Here is a 13,705-nt window from a genome sequence, read left to right as displayed (position 1 = left end):
TCCCTCCTGCCACAATGCTGAACTACCCACTGAAATGGCCGGACCTTATCTCAGCTCCTCAGCATAAAACCTGAATGAGTGGTTGCATACCAGCTCCTTTTATACCCGTATATCCGGGGGAGTGGCATGCAAATACCACTCGCCAATTTTCATTGGCCTTTTATCAAAGACCAGAGGTGTCTCGGGCTCCCAAGAGTGACCCCTAGTGTCACTACATCGACACAACGTCTCATTCCCTCCATCAGGGAATGGAGGTTACGCAAGTAACCATGACGGTTTGTTGATGTTACATCATGGCAACAAAGTTGTAAAATTGGCGATAACTTTACACAGAAAAGGTTCCTAAGTGATTTGATCTCACAAACATCTTGTTAACACGTATATTGTTTATGTCTTGTGGCTATACTTTTGAAACTGAGTATTTTAATGTTTACAGATTGGCCCCATTCACTTCCATTGTAAGTGTCTCACTGGAACCCATATTTTATTTTTAGTTTATTAATTTTTTTGTAAAGAAAAGGAGGGGCAGAGGAACACGTGATGCCATGCGAGAAGCAGACGTGTGATAGGGTATGGTGTTATGTTGATGGTTAGGGTAGGTAGGGTAGTGTTGGTTAGGGTAGGTAGGGTAGTGTAGGTTAGGGTAGGGAAGGGAAGGGTTAGGCTTAGGTTTGTGCATGGGGGAACGCATTCTGACAGTGGAGAATGTCACCGTCAGATACTGTTGCCCAATACAGATCTGCTGGGGGGAAACAGAGTTTGACACAACACCGGCACATGTAGGAGTGAATCTGTTGTTGTTGTGATCTGGAGTTACTATTCATCGTAATGTCCACTTATTGAGATGTGTCTGATGAAAATCGTTTGGAAAATATGTAACACCGACCAACCGGGTTTGTAAACTATCCTTTATTACACTCGCCATGACTCATGATTAGTAACGTCACAGTACAAAGGAAACTCTGGGAGGCTGTGACAGTCTTTCAAACTGCCACTGGCACTCATAAGGTGGATGATAATAAAGCTGATCTATCAAATGTGGATGAGTGCGTTTCCATCTTGGAAGATGGCTGGTGAAGCAATAGTTGGCACTAAGAGAAAGAGAATGGTATGTTTAAAATATGAGTTTGTATACTTCTACTCAGGGCTTGACATTAACACCCGCCAAATGTAGGTAGAAATCGGGTTTGGCGGGTAACTCAGTCAACCTTACTAGCCACTTTGGTGGGTGGCCACAGACTAAGAAAATGTAATTGTATTCATCTCGCATTCAGCACCTTATAAGCAGTAAATATGCTTCTCACATCTGACATGTGCATCTTCGCGGGGTGAATTAAATGTGCTTTCAAGCGAACCGCCGCAGCGCACATCAGTGTGCACAGAGATAGAGAGCCAGAGCTCAGCACAAAGCAAAACTTGTGTGATCCAGTCAGGCTTCGACACCAAAAAATGTGTGACACATTGGAACACTTCTGAGAGAAGTCGCAGTGAAGGTGCAATGAAAGTTAATCAGTAGGGGTAAAATCTCCCTGCCACGGAGACCTGCCACCGCCGCAGGTAGCTCTCACTCGGCTATCACTCGACCTGCCACTGCCGCAAGCAGCTCTCACTCGACCTGTCTCGGCTCTCACTCGACCTGCGCCTCCCTCTTGATCCGTCAGCATCACAGACAGCTCCAACTCGCACCGTCACCGTTACTTGCGCCTCTCTTTCGATCTTTAGTCCTGTTTTAAATATTTGTTAAGGGCTTATACATTTCTTAATCTTTAAATAAGCGTTCTTTGTCTTTTAAAGGATTAAAAGTTACAGTCCAAAATGGTTCTGATGACTACTGGTATCTGCCTTGTAGCAGCATGGTTCATCTGACAGGTGTCATCTATACAAGCTAAACAGGACTATTTGCCAGCAAATTATACAATCCTCCTATTGATTCAGCTCACTCATTTGATTGGCTATCGATAGTTGGCATGTTCTCTTTTTACTTAAATTCAATATTTTCTTTTATTTTTATAAACGTTTATACAAAATTCACAGCAAGAGAGTATTTTTTAAGGAGATTTATTAAAGCAAGTGAAGATGACATACAGCAAAACTATTATTTTCTACATAAACTGAATCTGTAACTGAATATGGAAACACCATAATGATTTTAATCTAAAACTTTTCTAAAATCTAGCCAATTGAATGTTAGATTTTGATGTTAAAATATGATATTAACGTTCTGTACCTGTGTATCTTGTTACTAGATGGACTAGCATATGTCATGGGATACATACAGCCATACAACATATCAATAAGCCAAAAGTAAAAATACTTTTTCTAAACAACATTATTGGAGAGTGAGAGCTCTCACTCGACCTGCCACGGTTCTCACCCCACCGTTGAAGCAACGGATTGTGTGTGAGAGCGGTGACGCGACGGATCGTGTGTGAGAGCTGTGATAAGACGGGTCGTGTGTGAGAGGTGACGCGACGGATCGTGTGTGAGAGGTGACGCGACGGATCGTGTGTGAGAGCGGTGACGCAACGGATTGTGTGTGAGAGCGGTGACGCGACGGATCGTGTGTGAGAGCTGTGATGCGACGGGTCGTGTGTGAGAGGTGACGCGACGGATCGTGTGTGAGAGCGGTGACGCGACGGATCGTGTGTGAGAGCGGTGACGCGACGGATCGTGTGTGAGAGCTGTGACGCGACGGATCGTGTGTGACAGCTGTGACGCGACGGATCGTGTGTGAGAGGTGTGACGCGACGGATCGTGTGTGAGAGGTGTGATTCGACGGATCGTTTGTGAGAGCTGTGATGCGATGGATCATGTGAGAGGTGACGCGACGGATCGTGTGTGAGTGAGGTGACGCGACGGATCGTGTGTGAGAGCTGTGACGCGACGGATCGTGTGTGAGAGGTGTGACACGACGGATTATGTGTGAGAGCTGTGATGCGATGGGTCGTTTGTGAGAGCTGTGACGCGACGGATCGTGTGAGAGGTGACGCGACGGATCGTGTGTGAGAGAGGTGACGCGACGGATCACGTGTGAGAGGTGAGGCGACGTGGGCTCTGGGCTCTGCCCAAGAAAGATGCACCCGGAGGTTGTAGAACCTTGCAAAGGTGTTGGGTGTTGCCCAGCCCACTGCTCTGCAAATGTCTGTTAGAGAGGCACCCCTGGCCAGGGCCCAGGAGGCTGCTACACCCCTGGTAGAAGGGGCTTGTACTGGACACAGCAACGATAGGGCGGGGTCTGCCTCCTCCTGGGGCAGCGCTCGCAGGTTCACCACCTGAGCCCTAAAAGGGGTCGTGGGAACCTTGGGCACATAGCCCGGTTGGGGTCTCAGGATCACGTGAGAGTAGCCCGGACCGAACTCCAGGCACGTTTAGCTGACAGAGAACGCTTGCAGGTCTCCTACCCTCTTGATGGAAGTGAGCGCAGTCAGGAGGGCAGTCTTCAAGGAGAGCGCCTTAAGCTCAGCTGACTGCAAAGGCTGAAAAGGGGCTCTTTGTAGACCCTGGAGAACTACAGAGAGGTCCCATGAGGGAATGAGGCATGGTCTGGAGGGATTCAGCCTCCTGGCGCCTCTCAGGAACCTGATGATCAGGTCGTGCTTCCCTAAGGACTTACCGTCGACTGTGTCGTGGTGTGCTGCTATGGCGGCAACGTACACCTTCAAGGTGGAAGGGGACAGCCGCTCCTCCAACCTATCCTGCAGGAAGGAAAGCACTGATCCGACTGCGCACCTCTGGGGGTTTTCCCATCGGGAGAACACCACTTAGCGAACAGACGCCACTTAAAGGCATACAGGCGCCTCGTAGATGGGGCCCTAGCCTGAGGGATCATGTCTACCACCGCGGGTGGTAGACAGCTTTGGTCTTCCGCGTCCTGTCCAGGGGCCAGTCATGGAGATTGCAGAGGTCTGGTCGAGGGTGCCAGATGGTGCCCCGTCCCTGAGAAAGAAGGTCCTTCCTCAGGGGAATTCACCAGAGGGGGGCTGTCACGAGGAGCATGAGGTCCGAGAACCAAGTCTGGGTGGGCCAGTAGGGTGCTACCAGGATGACCTGCTCCTCGTCCTCTCAGACCTTGCACAGGGTCTGTGCAAGTAGGCTCACTGGGGGAAATGCATATTTGCGCAGGCCAGGGGGCCAGCTGTGTGCCAACGTGTCAATGCCGAGGGGGGCCTCGGTCAGGGCGTACCAGAGCGGGCAGTGGGAGGATTCTTGGGAGGCGAACAGGTCCACCTGTGCCTGTCCGAATCGACTCCAAATCAGCTGGACCACCTGAGGGTGGAGTCTCCACTCTTCCCTGAGGGTAACCTGCCGTGACAGCGCATCCGCTGCAGTGTTGAGGTCGCCTGGGATGTGAGAGGCTCGCAGCGACTTGAGGTGCTGCTGACTCCAGAGGAGGAGACGGTGGGCGAGTTGTGACATACAACGAGAGCGCATACCACCTTGGCGGTTGACATATGTTACCGTTGCCGTGTTGTCTGTCCGAACTAACATGTGCTTGCCCTGGATCAACGGCCAGAACCTCCGCAGGGCGAGCAGAATTGCCAACAACTCGAGGCAGTTGATGTGCCAATGCAGTCGCGGGCCGTACACCTGCCCGTAGAAACGAGAGGTTGGTCCAAGGGCTGAAAAGATGGTGAAAGACCGGCGTGATGACCACGCGATGTGTCCCGCGGCGCCATGCCCATCTTGGGACTCGAGTCTGAACCCAGTGCTGAAGCGGTCTCATATGCATCAACCCGAGCGGGATGGCTACCGCTGAGGATGCCATATGCCACAGGAGCCTCTGAAAAAGTTTCAGTGGAACCACTGTTTTCTGTTTGAATGCCTTCAAACAGGCCAGCACCGACTGGGCACGCTCATTTGAGAGGCGCGCTGTCAAAGAGACTGAGTCCAACTCCAAACCGAGGAAAGAGATGCTCTGAACCAGGAGGAGCTTGCTCTTTTCCCAGTTGACCCAAAGCCCTAGTCAGCTGAGGTGTGAGAGCACCAAGTCCCTGTGTGCACGCAACATGTCCCGAGAGTGAGCTAAGATTAGCCAGTCATCGAGATTGAGAATGCGAATGCCCATTTCCCTTAACGGGGCAAGGGCTGCCTCTGTGACCTTCTTGAAGACGTGAGGAGACAGGGACAGGCCGAAAGGGAGGACCTTGTACTGATACGCCTGACCCTCGAATGCAAACCGCAGGAAGGGTCTGTGTCAAGGTAGGATCGAGACGTGGAAGTACGCTTCCTTCAGGTCTACCGCCGCGAACCAATCTTGATGCCGGATGCTCGTCAGAATGCGTTTTTGCATCAGCATCTTGAATGGGAGTCTGTGTAAAGCCCGGTTCAGTACTCGCAGGTTCAAGATTTGCCGCAACCCACCGCCTTTTTTCGGTATGAAGAAGTAGGGGCTGTAAAAACCCCTTCTTCATCTCGGCCGGAGGGACAGGTTCTATCGCACCCTTCCATAAGAGGGTAGCGATCTCTGCGCGCAAGGTAGCAGCATTTTCATCCTTCACCAAGGTGAAATGGATACAGCTGAAACTGGGCGGGCGCCTGGTGAACTGAATTGCGTAGCCGAGTCAGACGGTCCGGACCAGCCATCACGACGGATTGGAAAGCGCAAGCCACGCATCCAAGTTCTGCGCAAGGGGGACCGGGGCGGCGGGGCGGAGCTCGAGATGCCACACCACGTCGTGGCCATGCTGAGTCTAAGGACATCAAAGCACTTACCTGGCTCCTTGTGACCACCCCCGGAACAGCCTAGGACAGGGGTGGAAGAGGCCTGTCCTCGTAACCCGTGGAGACTGTCACATCGGGGGCGGCTGTGTGCCACAGCTGGGCACTCAGGGGCAGGAAGACCACCGCTGGAGCGCCAATCCTGCAAGGAAAAACCCGTGGACGGTAGGGGTGATGACGACCGTGCACACTGGGTATGTGACCCAGGCAAGAAGGAAACCGCTCTTTTGCTGAACTCTTGGGTACCACAGCCACTTGGGCATGTGGCAAAATCAAACAAAAAGGCAACAAAAGATTCTCCACCCGGCCCTCCACCGGGGGATGGAGTGGTCTTCTTACCAGCTCCAGGTGAGTGGGTTTCTTCGACCCTGGGTCACCCATCTCAGGGGCGCTTTAATGACCTCCGTGGGTTCTTAGCGGCCGACTGTGAGACGGGTGGCATCTGCTTCCTGCGGTGGGCTCTATGCCGGGGCCGGGCCAAAGGGGTGGGCTGTGGTGGAGCCGGTGCAGTCACTGCAGGGGGACACCCTTGGCGACGAGCAGACGGGGTGTGGGATATTGAGCCGTGCCGGGGCAGGATATGCCGGATAGCCTCCGTCTGCTGCTTCACCGCCGAGAACTGCTGGACAAAGTCCTCGATGGTGTGGAAATGGGGGCAGCAAGAAACCGTGTCTTGTCGGCCTCACCCATCTCGACCAGGTTGAGCCAAAGGTGGCACTCCTGGACCACTAATGTGGCCATCGTCCACCCGAGAGACCGCGCCGTGACCTTTGTTGCTCGGAGAGCGAGGTCGGTCACCGAGCGCAGTTCCTGCATCAGATCTTGGGAGGAACTACCCTCGTGCAGTTCTGTTAGCACCTTGGCTTGGTGGATGCTGCCTCCGTGTGGGTCGCGCCCATACACGAAAGACAGCGATCATGACCATCCGAAGTTGAGAGATAACGACCGCAACCAGGAATAACACACAATCGGAATGGCATCTTTAAAAAGACGCGTCTTTAAAAAGACGTTCCATGTGTGCCGCTCTTTTAGAGAAATATACTCTTTTAGAGAATTAAACTCTTTCAGAAAATATACTCTCTTTTTTCTGCCGAAGCGCCCAGGGGCGTTCTCTGCAGTGCACCAGTGCAGAGGAGGGAGAAGCCGCTGAAATGCGCCATCAGATCCAGCAGAGGTGAATGAACAGTAGAAATTCAGCTCAATGAACATGACCGTTCGGCTCCGAAGAGAAAATCTGAATGAGTGGTTGCATACCAGCTCCTTTTATACCCGTATGTCTGGGGGAGTGGCATCCAAATACCACTTGCCAATTTTCATTGGCCTTTTATCAAAGACCAGAGGTGTCTCGGGCTCCCAAGTGTGACCCCTAGTGTCACTACATCGACACAACATTGAGTGAGTGACAGATAGGGAACAAAAATTTATTTGAGATCATTTTTATTTTATTTTAGTTAGTTTTGGGGTTATGAAAAATGTATTTAGTTTAGTTTTATTTTTTTCCAATCATTTTACTTTTTATTTTTATTTTAGTTCATTTATTTCATTTTAGTTTTCGTTTTGGTTTTTGTTAACTGTAATAACACTGGCGCTACTAAATGGCGCCACTCTACCCCTATTTATTTAGCCTGTTTTATTTGTCTATAAGATGCTGTGCTGATCTCCCCTAATGATAAAACAAAAAGCAGTTTATGTAGAAAATAATATGCTTAGAAATTTTGCTGTATGCCATCATCACTTGCTTTAATAAATCTCCTTAAAAAATACTCTCTTGCTGTGAATTTTGTATAAAAATGTATAAAAATAAAAGAAAATATTGAATTTAAGTAAAAAGAGAACATGCCAACTATCGATAGCCAATCAAATGAGTGAGTGAATCAATAGGAGGATTGTATAATTTGCTGGCAAATAGTCCTGTTTAGCTTGTATAGATGATAGCTGTCAGATGAACCATGCTGCTACAAGGCAGATACCAGTAGTCATCAGAACCATTTTGGACTGCAACTTTTAATCCTTTAAAAAAACAAAGAACACTTATTTAAAAATAAGAAATGTATAAGCCCTTAACAAATATTTAAAACAGGACTAAAGATCGAAAGAGAGGCGCAAGTAACGGTGACGGTGTGAGTTGGAGCTGTCTATGACGCTGACGGATCAAGAGGGAGGCGCAGGTCGAGTGAGAGCCGTGGCGGGTCGAGTGAGAGCTGCTTGCGGCAGTGGCAGGTCGAGTGATAGCCGAGTGAAAGCTGCCAGCGGCAGTGGTAGGTCTGCCACAGAAATATTTTACCCCCTCTCCAGTTAATGGTGACTGAGTTCAATCTAACATCTCTTTTCGTACTCAATGGAATTATTACTGTGAAAGTTGTAGTTAAAGGTTTCTAAATGGGTTTAGGCTATTAGTCTTTTCAAATACTATAGTTTATTTTTTAAGAAAGACTATCTACATTAGCCTAACCATAGTAATAATGTTGAGCCATCCATGGTATGATTGTTGTTTTATTACAAATGCCACTGTTAAAAAAAAATGGTAGACCCAATGGTAGGGTGACCAGATTCCTGTTTGTGGAAAACAGGACAGCCCCCTCCCAGGAAAAATGAAACTGACATAGCCTTACCTAGCGCAAATTAATGCGAAGTAGAGGGTGCATCCGCGTATAACTGTTGTCACCTTGTACTTTTCGCTGGCAGCAATTTTTCTCAGCGTTCATTAATGAGAACACGCTCCACAGATGCAGCTGTCCCTGGCAGGAATAAAACAAACTCCACGACCTTGGCTAAGACTCCGAAGTTGATGGTCTTGGTCTCCAGCTCACGAAAAATAACTGTACATCTCTCAGACCCGGCCATCTTGTTCGTGTTCCACTCAGTGATGCGACGAGTGACAATGTTTTTCACGCAAGCCCACTCATCAAAGAGCGTGGTTTCGTCAATCAAACTGATTGCGGGGATTCTCGAGTAGAAGTGTTCGAGGCTGCTCTGAATGTCTTTCCACTCTGGGATGTCTCTCATTAGGGCCCATTCAAGTTTTTCTGTGTTCTCCAATGAGCGGCTCCAATTTTGGAGGTAATCCACCGATGCTAAAAGTTTCTCACTGCACAAAAGATATCATTCGCTTGCATGTCACCAGCTTCAACCAGACCATCCAACTGCTTTTTAATGTCAGAGGGTATGAATGATTCCTCCAGCCTGGCCTGCAAGACTTTTCTCTGGTCATGAATGTGCAAAGCTATGGCACATCAGAATGATAAGCAAAAAGTCCTTCACTTGCGTGCATCTTGTCAGATTCAGAACTTTGCTTCACAAAAAAATCGCTAACACACATACTTTTAGCAGCATCCACATGCTTTTTTGTATGAACATGCTGCACGATGTTGATGCGGCCTCCATGGGCGATAAAAAAGCTAGCTCCACAAATCTCACACCTCACTTTACTAGGCTCTGTCTGTGATTCCTTTTTTAGAAATATAAACTCTTTTTGATGATCCTCATTAAATGTACATGCAAGCTTCCTTGACATTTTTCCAGCCACAGTTTCATCTGTGTGCTCTTTCAAACTGACTCTTCAATCAGTTCACTAACTGGACGTCTATTGATAGGAGATTGTGATTGGATAGTTTATTCCAATCATGTACTTCAAATAACACAGTGTGAAATTATTGGTCTTACAAGCTGTATCCTTGGCTACCTTTGATTAGAATACTCATGTGACTGAGAAAGCTGCATAGGCGATAGAGAAATTTTAGGAGATGGGAAATATGGGACAAAACACAATTTTTTCAGAATAAGCCGGACACTAGAAAAAGTGCTTAAATACGGCACTGTTCTGGAAATAATGGGACGTTTGACCAACCTTCCCAATGGTAAACTTTCATGAAGGCAAGTACAATTAAGAATGGTTAAAGGGGTTACCATCTGGACTTCCATGGACAAATGGACTAATTATTGACAATTTTCCTCCTGTTCTATCCTACTACTCTTCTAACTGGCCATGTTTGCCTTCAGATTTAAAGGTGATTTAAAATCATTAGGCCTGCATCCTGCTGAACTCAGATCTTTCTTATTCAAATAAAATGTCCAAAGAAATGCATGCAGTTACAGTCTCGTTACCTTTATCAGTTTTTGTGGGGCAGGGGATTTTGGCTTGTGAAAATGCTGAATGTCTAGTGACTTTGTAATACCACTAGCCACAGTGGACTGTGACCCAAAAAGTTAATTTTAAGCCCTGTTTCTACTTAGCATTATGAATCCGGGCTTTGATATCTTATTCATACTCCTTATGTAGCCTATCATTAATGGGTGTTTTTTCAACTTCAGGCACTTGTAAATAAAAGTGATTTGATTTGATTTGATTTTGATTGTACGTCCCAGGGGTTGATTTTTTAAATTTATTTATCAAAACTAACAGATTTCAACAAAAGCTGTTTTAATCTACATGGAGAGGGTCCGCACATGGGGGCTGCCATGTTAGAATCACACGACCAGCCGAATACTACTCACTTAATCTCAGTAACTGTCCTGTTATCAAATCAAATCAAATCAAATCAAATCACTTTATTGTCACACAGCCATATACACAAGTGCAATGGTGTGTGAAATTCTTGGGTGCAGTTCCGATCAACATAGCAGTCGTGACAGTGATGCGACATATACCAATTTACAATAACATCAAATTAACACAGCACAATTAAACATCTGTTATACACATAATTACACTCAACAATATACAAATAATAATATACACTGTACAGTATACAATACGCACTATACAGATACACATTATTCAATAAAAATAAAAATATATATAAAAAAAAAAGTATATATATATGTAGAATGTACAGTATTGTACTGTATTGACATTCAGGCTGTCGGTTGATAGTCAGTTGTTAAGAGAGAATATAATATAATAATAATATAATTTATGACAGTCCGGTGTGAGATATAAGAGTAAGGGTAATAAAGTGCAGTGCTGATGTATTTGATCGTGGGAGATCAAGAGTTCAGAAGTCTGATTGCTTGGGGTAAGAAGCTATCATGAAGTCGGCTGGTGCGGGTCCTGATGCTGCGATACCGCCTACCTGATGGTAGCAGTGAGAGCAGCCCATGGCTCGGGTGGCTGGAGTCTCTGATGATCCTCCGAGCTTTTTTCACACACCACCTTGTATATATTTCCTGGAGGGAGGGAAGCTCACCTCCAATGATGTGTCTGGCAGTTCGCACCACCCTTTGCAGTGCTTTGCGGTTGTGGGCTGTGCTATTGCCGTACCAGGCGGAGATGCAGCCAGTCAGGATGCTCTCCACAGTGCAGGTGTAGAACCGTGTGAGGATGTGGCGGTTCATTCCAAACTTCCTCAGCCATCTCAGGAAGAAGAGGCGCTGATGAGCCTTCTACACAAGGACTTCAGTGTGGATGGACCATGTGAGTTCCTCAGAGATGTGGACACCCAGGAACTTGAAGCTGCTGACTCTCTCCACTGGTGCTCCATTGATAGTGATGGGACTGTGTTCTCTGTCTTTTCTCCTGAAGTTATTTGACACTTTCACTCATTGATTAAAGTAATCATGGCTGACTGTGAATACTACATTTCTACAATGGCATCAATATAAAACCGTGAAAATACATCATAAATGCAAGTTGTATACATGATTGAAACTATGATAATCTAAACAAAGAGTGAAATTAACATATCCATTTCCATATTTAGGCGTATTGTGTGAATTATTTCTATTAATGTTTCAAGAATTACAACTGTCCCACAGTTGTGGTGTTATTTCCACTACATTTTTTCAAAGATTAGTGCACTTGTAAACGATGTGACGTTTGAAGAAAAATCAAGGAAAATCACTTGTGAACAGAATATTTTTACTGTGTGTCTTTCCAATCAAGCTACAATTTTGCCAAATTATATAAACATGTGAAAATATGATATGCATTTAGGATACATAAAATGTTAGCTATGAAAGAAATGACCCATGTTTGGCCAAAAATGTCATTTCCATCACATAAATTTTCACCACAGAATTCTGTTACACAATATACAGAATTTGAGATGTTGTGGAAATGTCACTGTGGTGGGAATACATAAATCCACTCTGATGCATGTACATAGGCTACACTGTTGGGCATTGTTGGAACACACACACACACACACACACACACACACACAAAAAGAAAGAAAAAAAAAGTAAAATAATGCTTTAACAAAACATTACTTTCTAGACGTCCATGATGCTAAAAGTGCCGGAAGAAACACCCATATATTACAGTATAGTACGATACAGCATTGCCAGTGCAGAATGACTGTTCTAATCAGGGTCTTAGAACTCATGCCTTAGAACTCATGCTTCTTTGTTTCACATTGTAGGTCTGGGAAATCCTGGCATGAATGGCTCTTGACATAGTGTTGATGTGGCTGTTCTCACAACATTAGTTGAACATTTGAGAGCATCGGATGGCTGGAAATCAGACCGACAAGTGTCTGGGGAGGTCATTGTAACAGAGTTTCAAGATATTCAGTTGTTTTTTCTATGGCCCAAGTAGCTCATGAACATCAATGGCGTGAGCGTGGCAAAAGCTGGTGCGAGACACATTGTATTGTCTTATATTGGCATAACTTGTCTCTGGTTGATTACATCTACATGTTTTAAACTGTAAGACTGTTCCACCCACTTCATTTTCATTTATGCTATTTTTCTAATGTGAAAATCTGAATTTATGTATGTATATACTGTATGTGTATTTATGTGTGTGTATATATGCCCATTAGTTTTTCTTACTATTAGTTACTTTTGTTAATTTTTCCAGCCAGCAAATATTTAATTCAGCCAGAACATATTCTCTTGATTCATGACGAGCTTGACAATCCGCTTGTGAAGTTTTTACACAGTGGAAGTGCAAGGCGAAAGAAAACATTGATTTAAATTTCTCCCGTAATACAGTATGTGTAATATTATTCCATTTTAATTTGCCAATTGGTCTGATCTTGTCTCACATTAATTTACTGCCAGGGGTCACAATATGTGAGATCTTATGTGGATTGCCTTAATACTGATGTAAGTGAATGTTTTTATAGAGCAAAACTGTTATTTGCTGTAACATTCATAATAACAACACACACCTTGTGCCTCCAGGTAATGCCATGATTGCATATTGGTATTGGACGACCATCAGGTTAAACATTTGGGACGTTTTTCACATGAGGAACAAAAAGTTCTGGACTATGTCATGAAGCAGAGAGTGGATGTTCTGCTGACATATCTCACAGACGCACAACCCCAGACTTACCCAGCAGAGGGAAGGAGAGTGTCACGAAAGAATAAAGAAAAGACACTTTCGCATCCTCAGGGCATCACAGAAGAGCAGAAACAGAACTGAGCTCCTGTTACCATACAAAATATCTTTATATAACTGTATTCTGTTCTGAAGGAGTTTTGGTATGATGGAATGATCCCACGGTGAGGGAAGGAGAGCATCACCCAAGATAAAGAATGGACACTTTGACCACCTTAGGGCAGACCACAGAATGGCTGATGCAAAAATGACTTCATGTTATGATAAATGGTGTTTTTGATTACTGTCTTTGTTCTGAAGGAGTAGAGTTTTGTTAGGATACAGTGTTTAATATCTGTGAGAGGTACCATCAGTACAGGACTGCCATCTTTTGAAGTTTAGAAGATTTATTTGGATGCAACAGCCTGTAGATGGGCTATTTCTAGCTATTTTACATGCATATGTTACCAGGCACGGTCATATTTTTTTATCAAGAAAATTCACGTTAGATCATAATTTCTTTTTTTCTAGTAAGACCTTTGATATTAGGGCAAACAATCTTATTCTTGATAATAATTTTTGTATTGTTTTCCTGTATAAAATATCTAAAAATCCTTAAAACAAGATCAGTTTGATTTATCTTGTTTTAGAAACAACACTGCATAAGATATTTAGGTTTTTCAGGGAATGTATTTTTAACATGTGTATTTTGTCTAACTGTAC

The 13,705-nt window shown here is 45.3% G+C and overlaps 1 pseudogene; it reads left to right on the top strand.

Moving 5' to 3' along the window:
- The first annotated feature begins 7,855 nt into the window (after window positions 1-7,855).
- Window positions 7,856-13,232, top strand: LOC127420731 (probable peptidyl-tRNA hydrolase; annotated as a pseudogene).
- Window positions 13,233-13,705: the final 473 nt, after the last annotated feature.

This window comes from Myxocyprinus asiaticus, chromosome 3 (assembly GCF_019703515.2).
Source record: "Myxocyprinus asiaticus isolate MX2 ecotype Aquarium Trade chromosome 3, UBuf_Myxa_2, whole genome shotgun sequence".
Lineage (NCBI taxonomy): Eukaryota > Metazoa > Chordata > Actinopteri > Cypriniformes > Catostomidae > Myxocyprinus > Myxocyprinus asiaticus.
Note: the sequence above shows the minus strand (reverse complement) of the source record. Positions and strands in the feature narration are given on the sequence as shown.